Source organism: Salvia miltiorrhiza, chromosome 5, assembly GCF_028751815.1.
Source record: "Salvia miltiorrhiza cultivar Shanhuang (shh) chromosome 5, IMPLAD_Smil_shh, whole genome shotgun sequence".
In the NCBI taxonomy this organism is placed as follows: Eukaryota; Viridiplantae; Streptophyta; class Magnoliopsida; order Lamiales; family Lamiaceae; genus Salvia; species Salvia miltiorrhiza.
The window spans coordinates 40,305,272-40,327,284 of NC_080391.1; the positions used below are offsets into that span (position 1 = coordinate 40,305,272).

General features: G+C 38.9%; 1 long non-coding RNA gene across 1 annotated transcript; it reads right to left on the reverse strand.

Moving 5' to 3' along the window:
• Positions 1 to 11,773: 11,773 nt before the first annotated feature.
• Positions 11,774 to 15,264, reverse strand: LOC131024412 (uncharacterized). Its single transcript, XR_009101818.1, has 5 exons — positions 13,759 to 15,264; positions 13,603 to 13,651; positions 13,056 to 13,503; positions 12,121 to 12,145; positions 11,774 to 12,023 (listed from the first exon to the last, which is right to left on the reverse strand). It is a non-coding gene; the product is annotated as an uncharacterized LOC131024412 (long non-coding RNA).
• Between the last annotated feature and the right edge of the window lie 6,749 nt (positions 15,265 to 22,013).

Genomic DNA, 22,013 nt, shown 5'->3' on the forward strand with positions numbered 1-22,013 from the left:
CTCTATGAAAATGTTGTTTATTATTATCATTATTATAAAAATGTCTAAAATGTACTGAATGTCCCCAAAAAAAATTCCGGGGGCTACCGCCCCCGAACCCCCGTAGAAGTTCAGCCCCCCCCCCCAAAAAAAATCCTGGCTCCGTCCCTGCCCATTGTTCACTGGTTGTGAATTCAACTCGAATTCACAACTGAATTCAAGTATTGGTTGTGAATAATAAGTGTTGGTTGTGAATTCGTGTGAAGTTGTGAATTCACAACCGATAAAACTTAAATTCACAACCAACACTATTTCAAGTTGTGAATTCACAACCAATAAAACTTGAATTCACAATCAACACTATTTCAATTGTGAATTCACAACCAACGCCGATAATTCAGTTGTGAATTCATAAACTTGGTTGTGAATTCAAGAACATTTGTACAAAATTGCGTGATTTTCATCAATTTCTTCGTTATTTGTATTTTTTTCGATTAAATTCAAATTGAATATAACTAAAGTTTACATCCCAATCATTCTCATCATCAACAATCAACTCTCCCCCAATTCTCCCTCTCACTCACAATCAAAAATTAGGTTTTAATTGAATTGAAATTAGGTTTTAATTTAGAAATTCAATCGGTTATGGATACTGATTATCAGAGGGAGTTGGAGGGGAAGGCAACGCACGACCATACTGCAGCAAGGCGGCGCCGCGGTGGTGGCGGGGCTGCTGATCGTCGTCCACCGCCTCCTTTCCGGTGGACTTGGCTAGGCAGCTCCAGATCTGAAATTCCAATTTACAGATCGCCAGATTCGATATCACGACAACAGCGAACATCATCTTCACCGCCACCTCCGCCGCCTGCAGCAGGTGAATTTTCGCGAAGAGAGAGAGAGAGAGAGAGAGAGAAATCGGTGCCGGCTGAGATCGGAGAAGAAGAGACGGCTGATGCGCCACTGCCGGGGTCGGTGGCGCTGCTGCTGGCCTCGTCATGGGCGACGGAGTTGGCGGTGGGCGTGGGAGCATGCGGCAGCGCCGCTTGTAAGAGAAAGATCGAGAGAAAGAGTTAGCGTGTATAGAGAAAGAAAGAAGAGAGAGCGTGTAGAGAGAGAGAGAGAAATGAGAGAATGAGAGAAGGCTAGGTTTGCCCATTTATATAGAAGGGTAATTTAGTCCTTTAACATAAAAAGTGGATATTTTTTTAAGTTTTTATTTGAGTGGTAAAATTTATTTTTGCTATATAAAAGTGGGTACTCTTATATATTAACACTACTTAAAATGAAAATTGCATTAATATTAATTACTAAAATTTAAATATTAATTTAAAATTGAAAAAAATTACAATAAAAAATACAAGCCCAAATATTTTCAGTTTTTATTTACTAATTTAAAATAGAATCCCAAATATTTTTAGCCCAATTATAATTTTAAATTAAAACAAATTAAAAATATGTTAGGTCCGGACGGTCTCGAATAGGTGTATGGGGGGGGAATACACCTATAGGCTATTTTTTATTTTGAATCGAAACTTTAAACACAAACTTTGACTCCTGTTTTACAAAACGAGTTTTGACTGAACCGGCGTTGATGACTGATACTGAACACTCTTCAGTAAGGAGTGATCAGTTAAATTCAGATTCCTTAACTGATCCACTTAAGGCTTCAGTCGAGTTTGTTGAACAGAGATGTTATGAGTCCTACTGACTATCAGGGATAGGTCAGTCAGACTGATAACACACGCAGCAGAAATCTTTTATTTCGAAATAGCCTTTGGGTTGAGCACGATGTTAGTATTTAGGTTTCTCTATGCTTTAGTCAGTTTTCAGTTTATCAAAGTAACAACATAAGTAAGAATGTAAATACTGAATACAGTAAAGAACACAGAGATTTTTACGTGGTTCGGAAAACACTTCCTACATCCACGGTCGGTTGATCAGACCAACAATCCACTCCGCAAGTGCTTAACTGGTGCACTGCAAACCGAACCGTGTGCTTGCCGGGTGCACACAACCGTACCACTGAAGATTCCACTCTTCAGTACCAACACTTCACTCGCGTTGGATTTCTCACTCCTAGCACAACCAGCGCTAGGATCTCACGGAGTCAGAGTACCTTACTGAACTCCTTTACCACTCAAATACTCGATTCTATCTCTCGAAAGGAGGTTTGAAAACTTGCCAACTATACTTCAAAGAACAAGTTCTTTGGAGCAAGTTTGACCTAGGCTTCTGGGTAAGCAGAGGTTTGCCTAAGGTCTAAGAGAATGTGTGTAATCAGCAGTGACTGATTTTTGGCTTTGGAATTCTCTTTTTCGATTCAAGCTTTGGGGAGGTTAAGCTTTTGGCTGAGAAACTATTTTGGCAGAGTTTCAGCTTATGTCGTTGAATCGGTGAAGATTGAAGTGATCCTCGAGCACTACTTATAGGAGAGATCTTGACTAGATCCGTTGGCGGAGAACGTCTTCAAGATTTCTTCCGTTGGAGAGCTTTTTGAATTTGGGCTGTTCAATCTTCGAGATTCCTTGTTTGGTGGGAACGACTATGTTGAAGAGCAGGAGATGCGACGTCTCTGATAAAGTAGCCACAAAATATGAATGACCTCTGCAGAGAGAGGAAGATCCTGAGATCTCTGCATTTAATGCGGTTGTACTATGTGAGTACGTGGCTTCCTTTGAACGTTGGAAGTTCAGTCCGAGGAAGAATGTTTAACTGATACTTGACTTTAGTATCAGTCCGCTGAGTCCACGCGGCACGCATTAAGTAATCAGTTTCGAACTGATTCTTCAACTGATACTTCAGTTGGTATCTTCAGTCTTCAGTCTTCAGAACCGCAAACTAAACTAGAAACGAACTCTAACACTTGAGTTCAAACAGTTCTAGTCTATTACAATTAAGACCTATGGATTTTGATATCATCAAAACAAGGATTAGGATATTCCACAAGGTTCCCAACAATTTCCCCCTTTTCGATGATGCCAAAACCATACAGCAGTTCTAGACAAACAGAAAGACTGAGCTCCGAGCACAAGTTCTAAAACAGGGTGAATACTATTCCCCCTTAACAATAGAACCTAAAAACTTGTACTTAGAGTCAAGGACGCAACGGTTCTAACACAGAACAAGGAGAAGACAGTAAAACATTAATCAGAGCCTGAACAAAGAGTCATTGTCTTCAGGTTGAGATCAAAAGAAGTTCTTTTCATTAAAAGTAAGACTAATAAGACATCAGTCGAGGTACAGAGCAAGACTTACATTGGAGTAAAAAGAAAAACAAAATCATCATGGGAAACCCATGGACTCCAGCAGTCTGCATCGTTGCGCCTTGAACTTCTTGATCTTCATCTTCTGTCTTCGTGTTCCATAGCTTGTTCCACTCTCACTTTATATAAAAACTAGTACACTTTTCCGTGCGATTGACGAACTACGATATATTAATTTATTTTTAAAATTTAAAATTATATTAAAATATTAAAATATCACTATTATGAGTTAGATTAATTGGTAACAAAAATAATTATATTAATTTAAATATTAGTATTTGAATTAAAATAGTGTATAATAACAATATTATCAACTTAATGAGTATAGTATTAAATTTAATTAGTATTGTATAATAGTAATTAAATATGTATACTAATAATTAAATATATAGATTGTAAAGTAAATAATTTAGGTCAATCTCATTTTGAGCAAATAACACTATACCATCAATATAACGAAATTAAAGTCGTCATTTAATGTAACAATTTTGGGCTCTTAAAAGTCCAAATTGAATTATTATTAAAGTTCGTATTTAAATATCACAAAATTAATTAAATAAATAGTACTTACACATAACTAAATATAACAACAAATATGTTTATGTTAATAAATAAAAAATTCGTACACATTATTAGGTCCGGAGGGTCACGAATAGGTGTATGGGGGGGGGGGGGGAATACACCTATAGGCTATTTTTCTCTAAAAACAGTGGGATCTCAAGATAGAGATCAAAATGAAACTTTACACGCAAACTTAGACACCAGTTAACTGAAAGGAGTTTTGACCAAACAGGGTTGACGATTGATACTGAAATACTCTTCAGTAAAGAGTTATCAGTTAAGTCACTGGAACTTAACTGATGCACGTTAAGGCTTCAGTCGAGTTTGCTAAAACAGAGATGTCATAAGTCTTCCTGACTATCAGAGGATAGATCAGTCAGACTGATAACATACGCAGCGGAAACAACTTTGTTTCGAAATAGCCTTTGTTGAGCACGTTGTTAGTCTTAGGTTTCTCTTTGCATTTAATCAGTATTCAGTTTATCAATTGAAAGAGCACAAGTAAGAATGTAAAACTGAAAGCTGTAAATAACACAGAGATTTTTACGTGGTTCGAAAAACACTTCCTACATCCACGGTCGGTTGATCAGACCAACAAATTTAGTCCGCAAGTGCTTTTACTGGTGCACTGCAAACCTATCCGTGTGCTTAGGCGGGTGCACACAACTGAATCAACTAAAGATCCAATCTTCAGTACCAACACTTCACTCGCGTTGGATTTTCCACTCCTAGCATGAACCTGCACTAGGATCTCACGGAGTCAGAGTACCTGAACTCTTTTTCAACTCAAACACTCGATTCTATCTTTCGAAGGGAGGTTTGAAATCTTGCCAACTATACTTCAAAGAACAAGTTCTTTGGAGTTAGTTTTGACCTAGGCTTTGGGTAAACAGGGGTTTGCCTAAGGTCTAAGAGAATGTATGTAATCAGCAGTGACTGATTTTTGGTTTTGGTATTCTCTTCTTCGATTCAAGCTTTGGAGAGATTTAAGCTTTTGGCTGAGAAACAATTTTGGCAGAGTTCCAGCTTATGTCGTTGAATCGGTGAAGATTGAAGTGATCCTCGAGCGCTATTTATAGGAGAGGTCTTGAATAGATCCGTTGGCGGAGAACGTCTTCAAAATTTCTTCCGTTGGAAAGCTTTTCGAATTTGGGCTGAGGCTTCAATCTTCAAGGTTCCTTGTTTGGTGAGAACGGCTATGTTGAAGAGCAGGAGATGTAACGTCTCTGATAAAGTAGCCACCAAATAGAAATGACCTCTGCAGAGAGGGATGATCCTGAGATCTCTGCATTTAATACGGCTGTACTTTTGGAGTACGTGGCTTCCTTTGAACGTTGGAGGTTCAGTCCGAGGAAGAATGCTTAACTGATACTTGACTTTAGTATTAGTCCGCTAAATCCACGTGGCACGCATTAAGTAATCAGTTCCGGACTGATTCTTCAACTGATACTTCAGTTGGTAACTTCAGTCTTCAGTCTTCAGTCCTTTAGTCTTCAGTCTTCAGAACAACAGACTAAACTAAAAAAGAACTCTAACACTTGAGTTTGAACATTCTAGTCTATTACAATTAAGACCTATGGATTTTGGTATCATCAAAACAAGGATTAGGATATTTCAATAAGTTCCCAACACACATAATTAACTAAATTTATATAATATTTTAAATTCTAATTTTAAGATATATATAACTAATTTTTTAATTTAAAAGTTCATATTAAAATTAATACAAATTTTCTTCTCCTTAATAGGGGTGAGAATTTCGGGATCGGGTAATCGGGTACCCGATACCCGACCCGAAAAAATCGGGTATCGGGTACCCTATACCCGAAAAATTTGGAATCGGGGTCGGGGTCGGGTATTTAGGGTGTGAAAAAATCGGGTATCGGGTATACCCGATCGGGTATCGGGTATACCCGAATTACCTGATTTTTTAATTAATATATTTTAAATTAACCCCCAGCCCACTTAATCCCCAATCCCAGCCCACTGTCGGCCCGTTCCCATTTCAAAGTAACCCCCAACCCACTTAATCCCCAATCCCAGCCCTAACTGTAACCCCCCCTCCCCCTTCCTGCCGCCGCCGCCCCCACTCTAGCCGCCCCAGCCGCGACCTCGCCCCAGCCGCGACCTCGCCCCAGCCCCAGCCGCGACCTCGCCCAGTCTGCTCGACTCTCTCTCTCATTCTCGCCTCTTTCTCCCTCGAAACTCTGCAGAGGAGATGCAATCTCGGCACAGATTGATGCCAGCGCCCTCAAATCTGTTTCGAATTTATCCGATGTATATAAGCACACACATACATGTATAATCAATTGAATGTGGAACAAATGTTGAGAGGTGGTTTTGGAATGTAGAATGTTGGTGTGAAAGGAAACAAACCAGTGCAGCAACAACAACAGATGAGGGAGATGGAAGAAGGTAGTGAGGTGGCGATGGAGGTGGAGAGCTTGAAGAAAATGGTGACGGCGGCCCGGCAGCTCGACTCCGCCATGTTCGAGCTCATTTTGATCGGGTAATTTCGGGTACCCGAATACCCGACTCGGGTACCCGAGTCGGGTATTAGGGTACCCGATTTCAAATTCGGGGTCGGGTTCGGGTAGTGGGTTTAGGGTATTTTCGGGTTCGGGTACCCGATTTTTTCGGGTAGGGTACCCGAACCCGACCCGATTCCCAGCCCTACTCCTTAATAGCATTAAAAATTACAATTTAAAAATATTTAAATTTAAATAATTATAATTAAACAATCATGTCAACTTTTTTGAAAGAGAAAAAATGTCATCTACTCATTTTTTCACCAACAAATGAAAATAAAATGAAAAAAGAGTACGATTGTCAATATTATAAATAAATGAGAGCGAACAAAAATTATTTTTTAATACTTTAAATGATCATTTAATTTTAAATTTATTTTCTATAATTTTTACATCAAATCAAAGATCTTTGTCATAATCTTTAATTTAACATCCATATTGAATATTTTTTCATGAAATGAAGTTAATGATTTTTTTAAAAGAATTAAAATAGATAAAAGAAGGGAAAAAATTTGGAGGCAAAAATTGAGAGGATAGAGAAAATTTAGAGGTGAAAAACTTCTCTTTTATATTACACACCCTACATCCCAATTTAATAGGCCATAAGGTGTGAGCACAATTTATATTCCCCCTCTTTTGAATGAGAGATTACCTCTGAACCATTCATTCCATTGTCGTAGCTGTTGTCAGCCACGCTTTCAGTTCCATTGGCCATCAGGGCTTGGCTCTCATCGTCTGAGCTGGCAGAGTCGAAGTCGGATGATTCTGATGTGTCTTCAGAAGAATCAGCATCGTCAGCAACCATCGCTTTCTTCTTTGCAAAGCTGCGATCCTTCTTGGCTTTCAGCTCTTTGCGCTCAGATTGAGTCAGTTCAGGGCATTCATTTCGAAAGAGCCCTTTCTTTCTGCGTCCAAAACATTCCATGTCTTTGATGTCGTAAGCGGCTGACTTTCTTTCTCCGCTTCGATCAGTGGAATGTCTGGAGTTGCTTTCTCTTTCCTTTCCTTTGTTGTGCAGTTTGTGGAACCTTCTGTACTTGCGGAATTTGGACTCCATCTTATTGAATCTTTCAGTCAACAAAGCATATTGACTGAAGAAGTCCTCAGGGTTGAGTTCCGCTGGTTCCTTGATTTGCTTCTTGCCTTCTCTCGCTGAAGCTTTCAGTGCTGCTCCTCTTGAGGTTGATGAACCATCTTCGTCTGATCCTCCAGCCTTCTTGATTCCAAGATTTCTCTGTAGGTCGAACTCATTTGCCATGAGATCAGAGAAAAGCTTGTTTGTCGGGAGCTGACTGAATCCAGGCTTATGCTGATGAGCGACCGAGCAGATCTGTCATTCTCCTCGTGGCAGTGCTCGAAGAATTTTCAAGTTGATTTCTCGTTGAGTGTACTTGTCTTTAGAGATGGATTGAACTTCATTCAGGATTTGATTGAATCTGCGTTACACCTCTTCGACAGATTCATTCTTGAGCATGAGGAATGTGTCAAACTTCTGGCAAGCTATGGAAAGCTTATTCTCCTTGATTTCCTCGGAACCCCTGTCAATTCCTAGGCAACAAGCTCATCTCATGGTTTTCAAAGAAACAGACTTCAGTCGCCACCTCCACAACTGAAGCTGAATATGTTGCTGCCGGAAGCTGCTGCTCACAACTCTTGTGGTTAGTCCAACAATTGAAGGACTATGGGATAGACGAAAAGGAAGTCCTAATCTATTGCGACAGCTCCAGTGCTATTGCAATATCCCAGAATCCAGTTCATCACACCAGAGTCAAGCACATTGCTATTCGACATCACTTCATCCGTGATCACGTCGAAAAGAAGAATATCACTGTTGAATGGATTCCAACTGCTGTTCAGAGAGCGGACTTGCTGACCAAAGCTCTTCCAGAAGAAAGGTTCAACGATCTGTGTGGAAAGATCGGCCTCATCAACCCAGAAGAGTGATGCTGTGTTTGAAGATTTTCTCAAACAGTCATGCTGACTGATGGTCAACCAACTGTTGTTCTACGACCGCTGACGTGGAAAGCAATGAAGACAAGCGCTCATCTGAAGAGAAGTCATCCTGATGAATCAACCAGGATCAAGTGGTATCGACTGACTACGATGATCAGTCGATCAGTAAGTATTTCTCAAACTTACTATTTAAAATCAGTTATATCAGTTAAGAGCTTTGTGTTTAAGTTCAAAATATTTCTCTAACTGATCAGTTTCTTTCAAAACCTTTAAGTGATTGTTGGAAAATGGAATATCCGAGAAGGACAAGTATTTTAAAAGGGAAAATCTGTTTTGATTGAACTTGTCCTGATCTTCTCTAAAAAAATTTCCAACCTTTTTGCCTCTGTGATCAAATTTCCTGAGAACCTCATTGACATGACATAATGCAATGATACCTCTCACCTTTTTGAAGCTTCAGTCCCCTGCAGTGACGGCGAACGTGAATTTTTCTTCAAAAAATATTTTAGGCACAATTTTCGAAAAACTTTTCATCTTCTTATTTGGTACAAAATTTGTCTATTTATACCATGATGTCTTCAATAGTTTTTCTGCATCAACTACAAATCTCCACAGCCTTCACTGTGAGAAAAATTTTCAATCTTTTCAAAGTTGCAGAGAAAATTTGTTCCGAAGAAAGGAGAAATCAATGACTGCAAAGTCATGGAGTGGGAGAATGACGCTCACATACTTGGTCTTCACCGGACCCGTCCACTGGATCTCAACGTCTCTCCGACGTCAAAGTTTGTGCTACCCTCACTTGTATCCAGCGAAGCGAGTGTCTTCCATCCTCATGCCCGGACCATACGGTTTGAAGTACCTATCTCAACAAGATGGACTTCACCCTTTTCTCAGGCGAGCTTCTCACCTTTTGTGAAGCTTCCGTGTGGTACAACAGCAATGAGCAGGAGCTCGTTGTCAACCGGCGCAACATCGACAGTGTTTATCCTCACGATAGCCGCTGATTCGATTTTCCTTACCCACACACCTCCCCTCTTATGCTTCTTTCTCTTCACTAAAAACCCTCTCCCCAACCTCCTTTGGTTTGCATGTTCACTGCTCTCTTCTTTCCTGTTTCGAGAGCCATGCAAATTAACCCCTGCCCCTTTCTTCGTCTTCTCTCATCTTTCACTTTCTTCCTTTTTCTAAACCTCCACATTCTCCATCTACCTCTTACCCTCAGCATCTTTCTCTGGACCATTCTGCGATTCTGTTTCCTCGCAATGGTCTTAGCTTCATCCTTCAGCCAAATCCACCTTTTTGATGTTGCCAAAAAGGGGGAAAGTTCTTAAGAGACTTACTCTCAAAAGACTGAAGACGATCAAGCAAAATGATTATCCAATGATCATGAGGAAGATTAGCTAAAGGATAAGACCTCGATTCAATGAAAAACAAGTGAGAGTGGAACAAGCTTAGGAACACGAAGACAGAAGATGAAGATCAAGAAGTTCAAGGCGCAGCGATGCAGACTGCTGGAGTCCATGGGTTTCCCATGTTGTTTTTGTTTTTCTTTTTACTCCAATGTAAGTCTTGCCCTGTACCTCGACTGATGGCTTATCAGTCTTTCTTTAATGAAAAGAACTTCTTTTTTATCTCAATCTGAAGACAATGACTCTTTGTCCAGGCTCTGATTATTGTTTTTATGTCTCTTGTCTTTGTTCTGTTTTAGAACTGTTTCGTTCTTAACTCTAAGTACAAGTTATTAGGTTCTAATGTTAAGGGGGAATTGTTTTCACCCCAGTTTTAGAACTTGTGCTATGAGTTCAGTCTTTTTGTTTGTCTAGAACTACTGTATGGTTTTGGCATCATCAAAAAGGGGAAATTGTTGGGAACCTTGTGGAATATCCTAATCCTTGTTTTGATGATACCAAAATGAAGGAATATTAAACTGAATTAATACTCGATTTACCCGAAGATCGTTTCTTGGATTATTATTAATTTATCATACAACGATTAATCCCTAACATGCCCCTACGAATTTAAGTACTGCACGTTGGAGTTCAGAAATACCTGAAGAATTCAGAAGAATTCGTTAAAATCGCAGCTGAACAGACCAGTCAGCTTCAAGCCTTCGTTTGAAGCCTCAAATGTCCTCAAATCGTATTTTTCCCAGAAATACGACTTCTTCGTCTTCGAGAGAGCTTTCCGTGGCCACCTGTTTTGCTTGAATCGGAGTTCTGTGGAGGAAGTTATGGCCGTTCTCCCGAAACTGCCAGAACTTGATTTCCTGCGAAAATATGACTCCAACTCAGATCTTCTGAACTGTATCCCGCTCAGCTTTCACTGTTGGATGGACAACGAGCTGTGAAAGTCCCAAGAGAGAATTTGCCTACACGTTTCTGGCTCATCTCTGCTCTCTCAAAACCCTAATTAATTAGTGTGTATTTTTCCTGAGAGCAGACAGTTGTATTTAAATAAAATAAATACCAGGAGGCGCCAGTTTCTTAGTAATAGGCGTGTTCTCTCTTTGCTAGGGCAAGGAGACTTTAGGCCAGTCGAGGGACCAGATACAAGGAATAAAGATGGGCCTCAAATAAATTAATTCTCCATGGTCAGCCCAGACCATAATTAATTTATAAATATTAGTTCATTCCACTAGAGAACCAATACTGACTTACCCCTTTATTGCCGGTGATGAGTCGGGGCTTGTATTTAGACTTATTAAATCCCCGTATTTAAAATATCCGACGTCCACTAATTAATTACAGCTCTGACAGCTTAAATTAATTAATCTCTTTGTAATCCTTAAGTAGTACCACTCAAACCTTATTATTGCGTCTGAACTTAATCAACCTGCAGGGTTTCACTACTAGAAAAACGCTCATAGATAACGGATTTTATCCGTTATCTATGAGCAAAAAAACCATTGTGTATAGTGGTGTTATCTATGATACGTATCATAGACAACGGTTTAAAAACCGTTATGTATGTGAGAATAGATAACGGTACGAGACGCTCATACATAACGGTATGAAACCGTCATCTATAATGATTATACATAACGGTTTATACCGTTATGTATGAGGATTTTTCCGTTATGTTTTGTATTTTTTTGTTTTTTTCCTATCATAGTTAACAGTTTTTTTTTCTATACATAACGGTATGAAACCGTTATCTATAATGATTATACATAATTATACCGTTATGTATGAGGATTTTTCCGTTATGTTTTGTATTTTTTTTGTTTTTTTCCTATCATAGTTAACAGTTTTTTTTCTATACATAACGGTATGAAATCGTTATCTATAATGCTTATACATAACGGTTTATTACCGTTATATATGAGAATTTGTCCGTTATTTTGTATTTTTTTTTGTTTTTTTCCATCATAGTTAACAGTATTTTTTACTTCTTATAACGGTTTTTGCACCTTTTATAATAGTTTTTTTGCACTTTATATAATTGTAGTATATTTTTAAATTTTGCAATTTTTATAAAATGACAAAATGATAAAATCAACAATAACAATATTATATATCATCCAAAATATTCATACATTATCATCCAAATATAATGAAAACTTCACATATATTCTATTTAGCTAGATGTTTAATTAAAAAATATTACAAATGCGCGCAACTTGCTAGACATTTGAAACGACGTTCTCTGCTTCAGCCTTCTCGTTTGTAGTAGTCCTCATAGCTCATCGACTCCCATCTACTTGATCCGCCAAGATGATAAACTCAATCACAATAATGAACTGGAGAATTAAAAAAATCCGGCAACATGTGAGTTACATAAGTAATCTTCAAGATCTCAATGTTCTATCTATATTGTTAAAATGAGAAGAAGATTACCCTGCAACAACACGAGCGAGTTCACCTGCAAAACATAGCCAACCCAAGCTTCTTAAATAAAAGAAATATGAAAGAGATATTTCAACTCTGCTCTCTCTCTCACAACGTTACATATATACCGTATAGTTGAATATAGTCCTAGGGAATGAAGAAGGGAATAACTGAAACATCAATTACTTAGCATAATTTTATTCATAACTTTCTCAAGTAAGAAACATGAATCTCAACTTTGAAAAATCATTATCTCAACTTTGAAAAATCATATAAAATCAACATTTTCAAAGAAAAATGCAAGCTTTACCTTTTAAGAAAGCTATTAAAGTCTATCTTTATTAGAAAGTTACAAAAATACAATATCTTCTCAAGTGTATAAGAAATTATCTCACAAAATGCAGAATCTGCCACAGAACCTTGCTGCTTCGCGCAGTACTTTTAAGAAAATTGTTTGACATATCTAACGGTGTCCAATTTAGCTGAAATTTTACAGAAACCTCATACTCATGCTGAAGTTATTACAGTAAAAATGTCAAGGTATTTGGACAATAGGAACACTCTCGAAAATCCCTCACAAGACATTGGTTTGTCCAGCCAAACTTGACAGCAATACAGTTTCTATTGAAACTCAACATATAACTCATATTTTGGCCAAATAAAAGCTATAAGATCTCAAATACATCATCTTACTACACATTAGCATGCTTTAGCTTGAAATTTAAATCATATTGAACTCATCAACACCAAGAAAGCAAGTTATAACACAACCAATCACCACAAGTTCTCCACTCAATACTAAAAGTCGTTCATCCCTTATTCATAAATCAAAATTGGCTCAACACATAGTAACATGCTCAATATCCCCCAATTTCTATCATATAATCACATTCCACGCTCCCAAGAGTTCAATTACATAAGCATCAAACATTTAGCTATCTTACCTCAAGAATGCCCAAATTCACTTATTCAAAACTATTAGGAAATCATGATTTCCTGTCCAGTCCAGCAATCCGGTTTAGCACCTATACCATCCAGTGAAATGAAAATTACACCCCAAGAAAACAAAATACAAAAAACAAAAAAATGCAGTTCTAATTCAGAGATGCCCATAAGAGATTATGATAATATGAGATCATTTTCTACATATGACTCTAAAGTTGTAACTTAGCAGATTTGATTACACTAAGATGTCTTTCACCATAAAAAACAAAATTTTCTTCGATCATTGAGTAGAAATGTTGCAGTCCTAAAATGATCAACTATAGAGAATTTAGAGATGTCAAAGAAATTGATGAGGAGCGTGTAAGGATACGAAGCATCCTAAATTGACACGAAGCACTCCCATTGTATGGTAACATTCTCTTTCCTGCGCCCCGCAAGCTCTTGAGTCTACAATTCGAATATTTAGAAAATAACTTAACAAAAAGCAGAATATTATTATCAATTTAAAAGAGACCAAAATAACAGATTAATGAAAAAGACTATTACCTCAAGAATCCAGAAGCACCTGGGAGGCATTTACAACAAGTAAGAGCTCCTTCACAGGCAGCAAAAGAGTGAGAAACTTGAAAATATTCAGAAATCATGATACAATACCATATAAACACATGCTGCCAGTTGAATTAAGGAACTTGACTACACTACCCGCAAATTAAAAGGTCATTTGTGATCTCCATGAAAATAAAAGGATGTGAGTGCTCTTCCAAGAACCAATAAGTAGCTCAGTAACTACTCAAAGGCTTTTTTATTTCTACAAAAGAGTAAAATACAAGTACCACTTCCTCTCCTCCGAGGTCCACCGAACCTGCAATGCTAAATGAAACGTAAAGCTAATTATTATAACAATTAGATACTTTTTGGTAATGAACTTTTAGGTCTTAATAATCTCAACCATTTAGTTCACAAGCACAAAAGGTTCTCTATTCACACTTCCTCAAAGTTCATCCATGCACAATAACAGTTATAATTGTTTCAACTGCTACATGCACTACATTTTATCCCCTTCACAATAGAAACTTCACACTGTAAAAGCAATCACTACAATCTCCTATAAGGAAGATGATTATACTTCTAAACTATTAACCAGCAACAATCCACATTGATAAACATACAGAATCTGTCACTATTACTTTTCCAGTGTTTGTAGCAAGAAAATTTCATTTATCCCATATAGCATCGAATTAGTTCATCTCTTAGTCTTTAATAGTGTAATATATATAAAAATCTGGACTTAATAGCGTCAATATGTTCAAATCCTTTTATAGATCAATTTGGGGAAGCCTCTTTCTAGATTTGAGCCCTAATTTAGCAAAAAATCAAGTCCTGATTGGAACAACACAAAAATGAAGAAATAAACTTCCCTGAACGGTGGAGGAGGGCAGGGCTCGCTCCGGCAGACAGCGGGGTTGAGATTGGAGCTGGGGCCGCGCGGCAGTGTCTGGAAACTGACGGTGGTGACAGGAAAAGGGCGAAGGTGACTGGGCGGCGGGAGACGGTGGCAGAAGGTGTTTGGCGCTGCTGGTATGGTGTAAATCGCGCCGACTGGTGGCTCTTCCTCGGCGTTCATGATAGGAACGATGGGTGGCGCACGAAGCTGCCTTGTGTAGATGCCGGGAGATGGTGGGGGGCAGCGGTTCTGGAGTGGGTTGCGGTGGTGTTGCGCTGCGACGAAGGCGGCTGGGCTGGTGCTGTGGTGGTCGGACAGGTGGTGCGGCCGGAAGAGGGAGTTCAGCGGCGGATTGAAGCTAGGGCACGGCGGCGGCAAGGAGCCGCTGTTGTCGCCGGAGTATGGAGAGAAGAGGGGGCTTTGGGCTGCGCTCGGAGGCGGCGGCCTTCCCGCCGTGCGGTCGACGGGAATCGGCAGGGAGGTGGCTGTAGATTATAGATCTAGGATTTCAGGCGCGGTGTGGTGTGCGTGCATTTGAGTCAGAGAGAGAGGATATTAAGAGGGAGACGAGGGTGGGCGGCAGCGGCGCGACGCAGCGACAAGGGTGGGCGGCGACGGGCCGGCGCGGGGCAGCGGCGCCGACGGCGGAGTCGAGAGGGGAGAGAGAGAGTTGAGAGAGACAGGGAGGATGCAGGAGGAGGCAGGGAGATTAGATGTGAGAGACGAAGAAAACTAGGGCTTCTAGTTTCTAAATTTCCTAAATAAAATCAATTTTTTTTTTTCTTTTTTTCAGTTTTAGTATTCAATTTTTGGTATTTAGATTTCTAATTTAGATTTTATATAAGTGTTACTTAATGATAAAACAAAAAAATGTTATGATTTTTTTATTTTTCAAAGTCTATATCTAGAAATAAATTCAGATTTTAGGATAAAGAATTTATATGTTATTTTTTAATATAATATAATTTTAAAAAAATTAATAAAAAAAATTATACACAACAGTTTTTAGATACGCTCAAACATAACGGTTCCAAAACCGTTGTAAATGACTCTTATACATAACGGTTCTTTAACGTTATGAATAAACCGTTATAAAAGATGGTCATAGATAACGGTGGCTTAACGGTTTTGTAATACCGTTATGTATGCAACTAATAGATAACGCAAAAACATAACGGTTTTTCAAAAACCGTTATCTATGGATATAGACAACAGTACATAGATAACAGATTTTTTCAAAACCGTTATCTATTCCTAAAAGTGCGCTCATACATAACGGTTTTTGAAAAAAACCGTTATCTATGCACTGTTATGTATGTAAACTTTTGTAGTAGTGTTTGACGCAATAAACCTTATTGAGTTCCTTAAGGGGATGTCATTATCCTATACCGGATACAGGTACTAATACAGATAACCAAATATCATATATTGACCGCTATCACCCAAGATACAGAGTACTCAAGTTACTATATAACTCTCACCCATAGTAAGTCAAAGTGATATACGAGCCAACATATATATTTGAAATCTTATTATTATTAAGATTATATTAAGTCACCGAGATCTTTGATTCTTCACTTAAGTCAGTTAGAAGAATACATCTCACTGTGGTCCTATCAATACGTTATGACGTACCAGTATAGACAAGTAGTCAAGACAAACTACTTCCATCTATACCGCAGCCTAAACCAATGACTCGTCCTGAAGTCATCTCGGCTGTGATCATTTTATATCTCTTAAGGTTATTCCAATTATATGATCTTTTGTGATCTACAACACACCATATAATCTACTTATAAAGAGATAAGGGACATACATGTGCAATCATGAACACAATCAGATAGGAGATTAGATAGTGGTAACAGAAAACATTGTATACAAGCATAAAACGTTCTTGCTTTACAGTATACAAATCCAACACAAAATCCATAGGTCTTAATTGTAATAGACTAGAACAGTTTTGAACTCAATTGTTAGAGTTTGTTTCTAGTTTAGCTTGCAGTTCTGAAGACTGAAGACTGAAGACTGAAGGACGAAGGACTGAAGACTGAAGACTGAAGACTGAAGACTGAAGATACCAACTGAAGTATCAGTTGAAGAATCAGTTCGGAACTGATTACTTAATGCGTGCTCCGTGGACTCAGCGAACTGATACTAAAGTCAAGTATCAGTTAAACATTCTTCCTCGGACTGAACTTCCAACGTTCAAAGGAAGCCACGTACTCACAAAGTACAGCCGCATTAAATGCAGAGATCTCAGGATCTTCTTATCTCTGCAGAGGTCATTCCTATTTGGTGGCTACTTTATCAGAGACGTCACATCTCTTGTCCTTCAAGAGAGTCGTTTCCACCAAACAAGGAACCTCGAAGATTGAAGCCTCAGCCCAAATTCGAAATGCTCTCCAATGGAAGAAATCTTGAAGACGTTCTCCACCAACGGATCTATTCAAGACCTCTCCAATAAATAGCGCTCGAGGATCAACTTCAATCTTCACCGATTCAACGACATAAGCTGAAGCTCTGCCAAAATCGCTACTCAGCCTAAAGCTTAACCTCCCCAAAGCTTGAATCGAAGAAGAGAATTCCAAAGCCAAAATCAGTCACTGCTGATTACATACATTCTCTTAGACCTTAGACAAACCTCTGTTTACCCAGAAGTCAAGGTCAAAACTTGCTCCAAAGAACTTGTTCTTTGCAGTATAGTTGACAACCGTTCAAACCTCCTTTCAGAAAGAAAGAGTAGAGTGTTTGAGTGATTCGGAGTTCAGGAAGGTACTCTGACTCTGAGAAGTCTTAGCGCGGGTTGTGCTAAGCGAGATAAATCCGACACGAGTGAAGTGTGGGTACTGAAGAAGTGGTTTCTTCAGTGGTACGATTGTGTGCACCCGGCAAGCACACAATTTGGTTTGCAGTGCACCTATTAAGCACTTGTGGAGTGGATTGTTGGTCTGATCAACCGACCGTGGATGTAGGAAAGGGTTTTTCGAACCACGTAAAAGTCTTTGTGTTATTTACAACTTTCAGTTTTACATTCTTACTTGTGTTGTTTCAATTGATAAATTGAATACTGAATAACTGCAAAGACAAACATAAGACTAACAACGTGGTCAACCGAGGCTATTACGAAACTAAGTTTATTTCCGCTGCGTATGATATCAGTCTGACTGATCTATCTTCTGATAGTCAGTAAGAGTGTTATCATCTCTGTTTTAGCAAACTCGACTGAAGCCCTTACGTGCATCAGTTAAGTTCCAGTAACTTAACTGATAACTCCTTACTGAAGAGTTTTCAGTATCAGTCGTCAACCATGTTTGGTCAAAACTCCTTTCAGTTAACAGGTGTCATTGTTTGCATGTAAAGTTTCGCCTTGATCTCTATCTTGATATCCCTTAGTTTGAGGAAAGAAAAATAGCCCATAGGTGTATTCCCCCCCCCCCATACACCTATACGAGACCATCTGGACCTAACAGAAAACCCCGACGAAAAAGCCTTGAAGTGGAAAGGAGTACTCGTCTATAAGAATAAAGCCAGGAAAACTAGAAAAAACACGGCAAAGGGGAGTGAGCTTACTTCAGAAGCTCTGGCCTAACCATCGCCTTCAAACAACCCCGGACACCCCCATGCCGAAAAAAGAAAGTCGCAAGAAGAACAGACCAAACAAGGTTCCAATCAACGCCACAATAATTGAAGTCACAACTGCAAAGCACAAGCAAACTCGACACTGATTGGAAAAACAACACCATTCGTGGAGCCACCAAAAAAGTCCGACCTCTAGAACCTTAGCATTGAGTGCACCCAAAAGCTGAAAAATAACCCCAGAGACACTCCATCTCAAACCACCCGAAGCCTAACCGAACACCCTCCGTCTTAACAAAAAAGATCACCATGGCAACATGGCAGCCGAAATTCCACACACCAAGGTTGATGTGACCTTCGCCGGTAATCTCTCGAACTTCACCGGATTGTACTGAACTCACGCACGGAAGATTGAAATACCCAACAGAAACAAGATAAAGTATGGAAGTTTGTCCCAAAACCCCTAACCTAATCTACGAAGTTTCCTAGAGAACGGATCTCTAGACCCCAACGATGTGATCGGAGCAGCAACTCGAAGACGTTGAATGACACACGACGAGGGATAAGAAACTCGTCGATTCGCCGATAGGTTGAAATCTTGTTTGGCAAAATCAAGAAGAATTCGAAACTTGAGAAGAATAACTCACTGTATTATTATCAAAAAATCAACTCACTCTCGTTCAACACATAACATTCATATTTATAGGTAACAAGAAACCCTAACGTAAAGAAGGAAACAAACGTAAACAAAAGACATAACGAAACTTGCTCAGGAAGCTGAAAACCCTAGCGAGAAATCCAGTTCTGTAAGCTGCAGTTCTGGCATGCGTCGGCCCTGAAAGAACGCGCGCTCTGGAAAGCATGACTCTGGCGAGAATGCCAGCTCTGAAACTTGCAACTCTGAAACTCCAGCTCTGAACTTCAGCTCTGATCTTCAGCTCTGAACTTCAGCTCTGACTTTCAGCTCTAAACTTCAGCTCTGACTTTTGAGCTCTGACCCTCAGCTCTGAACTTCAGCTCTGACCCCTCAGCTCTGCTCTGCAGATCATTTCTGCTCGGCATGTATGCTCTGCTTTGCGGCTCTGCTCTGCTTTCTAAGTCTGCTCTGCCAATATGCTCTGCTCTGTAAGTAATAAGGTTTACCACTTTTGAGCTATGCTCTGACGGTCCTTCTCCAATTGGCTTTCTCAGTTCTTGCCTCCAGATTTCTTCCACCAACGCCATTAAGCTAGCCTTGAACGTCTTGGCTCTAGCTCTCGTCACCGAACCAACGGGCACATGTACCGGATCTCTGCTCTGTGCTGCCTCTGAAACTCGGCTCTGCTCTGGACTGCATCATTCCCCCTCTCTTGAAAAGGATTTGTCCTCAAATCCTCAAATCTATGATTATATTATGTAGAATTTTTATTTTTAATTTCCACCTGAACTTCCAGCTCACCTAAAATAGTCTACGTGTAATGACAATGTGGATGTCTGCCAAAAGACATTAACATTCAGTCGCTAGATTTTATTTTTTTAGATCGCAAACAATAACAAAAATGCAACGATGTATTATTTTATAATTAGTCATAGAGTAAAATATTTTAGAAAAGACGCTCAAATAAAGGGCTAAAAGAAGTGATATTTACACTAACTATAATCATATTGAATTAATGCACAAAAATAATGTTTTCGAATTTACAAATATATAAGATAATGCCTCGTAAGTTAATTAATGTCTCGAATTCAATTATTGCACTTACTATATTCACCAACTCGAATTCAATTATTGCACTTAGTATTTTCATTGATTCAAGTAATTGCAAAATTAGTTGATGAAAAGCTTTCCCTTCAAACTGTTGTTTAGTAAACAATTATTATTGAGTTTTCATTTATTTATTTTTGTGTTTGACCTACAACAGTATGATTTGTGAAATGATATAGTAAGTTCTCATGGGTGAAGCTGAACACAGATGGTTCTAATGATTAACAGACGCATCATAGTGCGGGTGGATGAGAGGTTCGTGATCACACTGGAGCCCTTCTCATTGGCTTCTACACTCCATGTGCTGCCACTTCTAGTTTTGAGGCTGATTTGGCTGCTTTGCTCGAGGGTCTTAGGCTGGCTATTACTTTTTCAGCTCATATCTGGGTTGAATTGAATGTTGCAGTGATCGTTTTGCTCCTGACTGCTGGACATCATGGTCATGCTAGTATTCGTCATGCTGTTGCCTAGATACGACACCTCCTTCGTACCGGCAGGTGCGTTTCACTCACATCTATCGCGAGGGAAACCAGCCTACTGATTTTATGGCTCGGAGAGGTCATCGGGTCATGGCACTGGTCGCTATTTTCTTACCAATAAAAAATACCACAACTAACACGGTGTAATCATAGCATAAATAGCAAGTCAAGTATCGTATCCTCAGGGACTGATGAACGAACTACTCTAAGTAATCCTAAATAAGACTCTGGTAATATTCAGGCAACACACAAAGATGAAATATTTAAATAAAACTCAACTCAAAGAACAACAAATAAAAATTCATAAATAAATTTTAATGATAAAAAGACTGACCCTAGGGTAGTAAATTCATTAACCAAATTCACACAATCAATCTATTAATCCTATTAACCAATTTAATCCAGTTATGATGGGAGATCACACATATAATCAATTACTCTCGTCATAGCAACAAAGATCGTAGATTAATAAACTATCTATATCAGTCAGGTATCAAGATAATCTACTAACTCCCAATAGCTCCTAAGAATAGCTCCCTGTGATCCACCTATCTTCGTCAGGTCTCAAGGTTAAAATCACATCATACATTCCTGAATCCGCTAAACTGTTATCTCCGTCAGGTCTCAAACTGAATAGCTACACATGCAAACTATTGATCAGATAATTCACAAGAATTCAAGCACCAGTAATTATGAATCATAAACTGGAAGGCAAAAATGTATTAACAAATTAATCACATAAATTTAATCAACTATTTACACACCCTAGAATCAACTAAAGGAAACTAGCCAGACATAATAAAAGAAAACATAAGCATAATTAAAAAGAACGCAATTGTAAAAACTGATAAAACGAATGTAGCGGTTTGAATCTTCAATCTTGATCCAATCCTTCAAAACTAGAAAACAATGTAAATCTAAACCTATTTAACTGAAATATAAAGTTGGAGCCCCTAAATAGGTCAAAAGAAGACCTATATATAGTGTCAGGGTAAAAAACAGAGTTTGAAACCCAGAAAAACTCTAAAAATAGGAAAAACTCACAAAACCGCCCAATTCGGTGACCAACTCGGCGACCGCCGAGTGGGTCACCGTTTTTGTGCTAAAAAACCTCCAAAAACGGCGCTAATCGAATTTCTAGAGTGAAGCATGAAAACGAGACAGAAAAATCGGCGACCAACTCCAGTAGGTCGCCGAATTTCACTTTCGAAACGTCGATTTCGACAACCTACACCAGTGGGTCGCCAAAATAAACTACTGCGCGCGATGTTTTTGTTTTGTCCATATCTTCCTCATCCAAACTCTGATTTGCAATCCGTTTGCACTCACGAACTCATCTCGAGACAAACTACAACTTCTATTTCAGTCCATATTTCTAAATTCGATCTCAAGATTCCTGTAAAATCCATCAAAGTTCGAGTAAGAATCATGTTTCACAAGATAAAGCAATATAAGCACAAAACAACTATCAAACACTCAATTTCCTATAAAATTAACATCATATGAACATTAAAAACCATGGAAACCTGAGTGTTATCAAGCACTGACTACTTTTTGTCTCCTGGATGCAGTCACTTTTGGACAAAAAACGCAAAACCCCAAGGCCTTTTAGTCCTGAGGGTCAACTAGCCGGGCTTTTTAGGCCAGAAGTTTTTTTGGACCTCTAATTATCAAGCCCAACCCAGTGAAATCCGCACGGGTGGGCCAATCCATT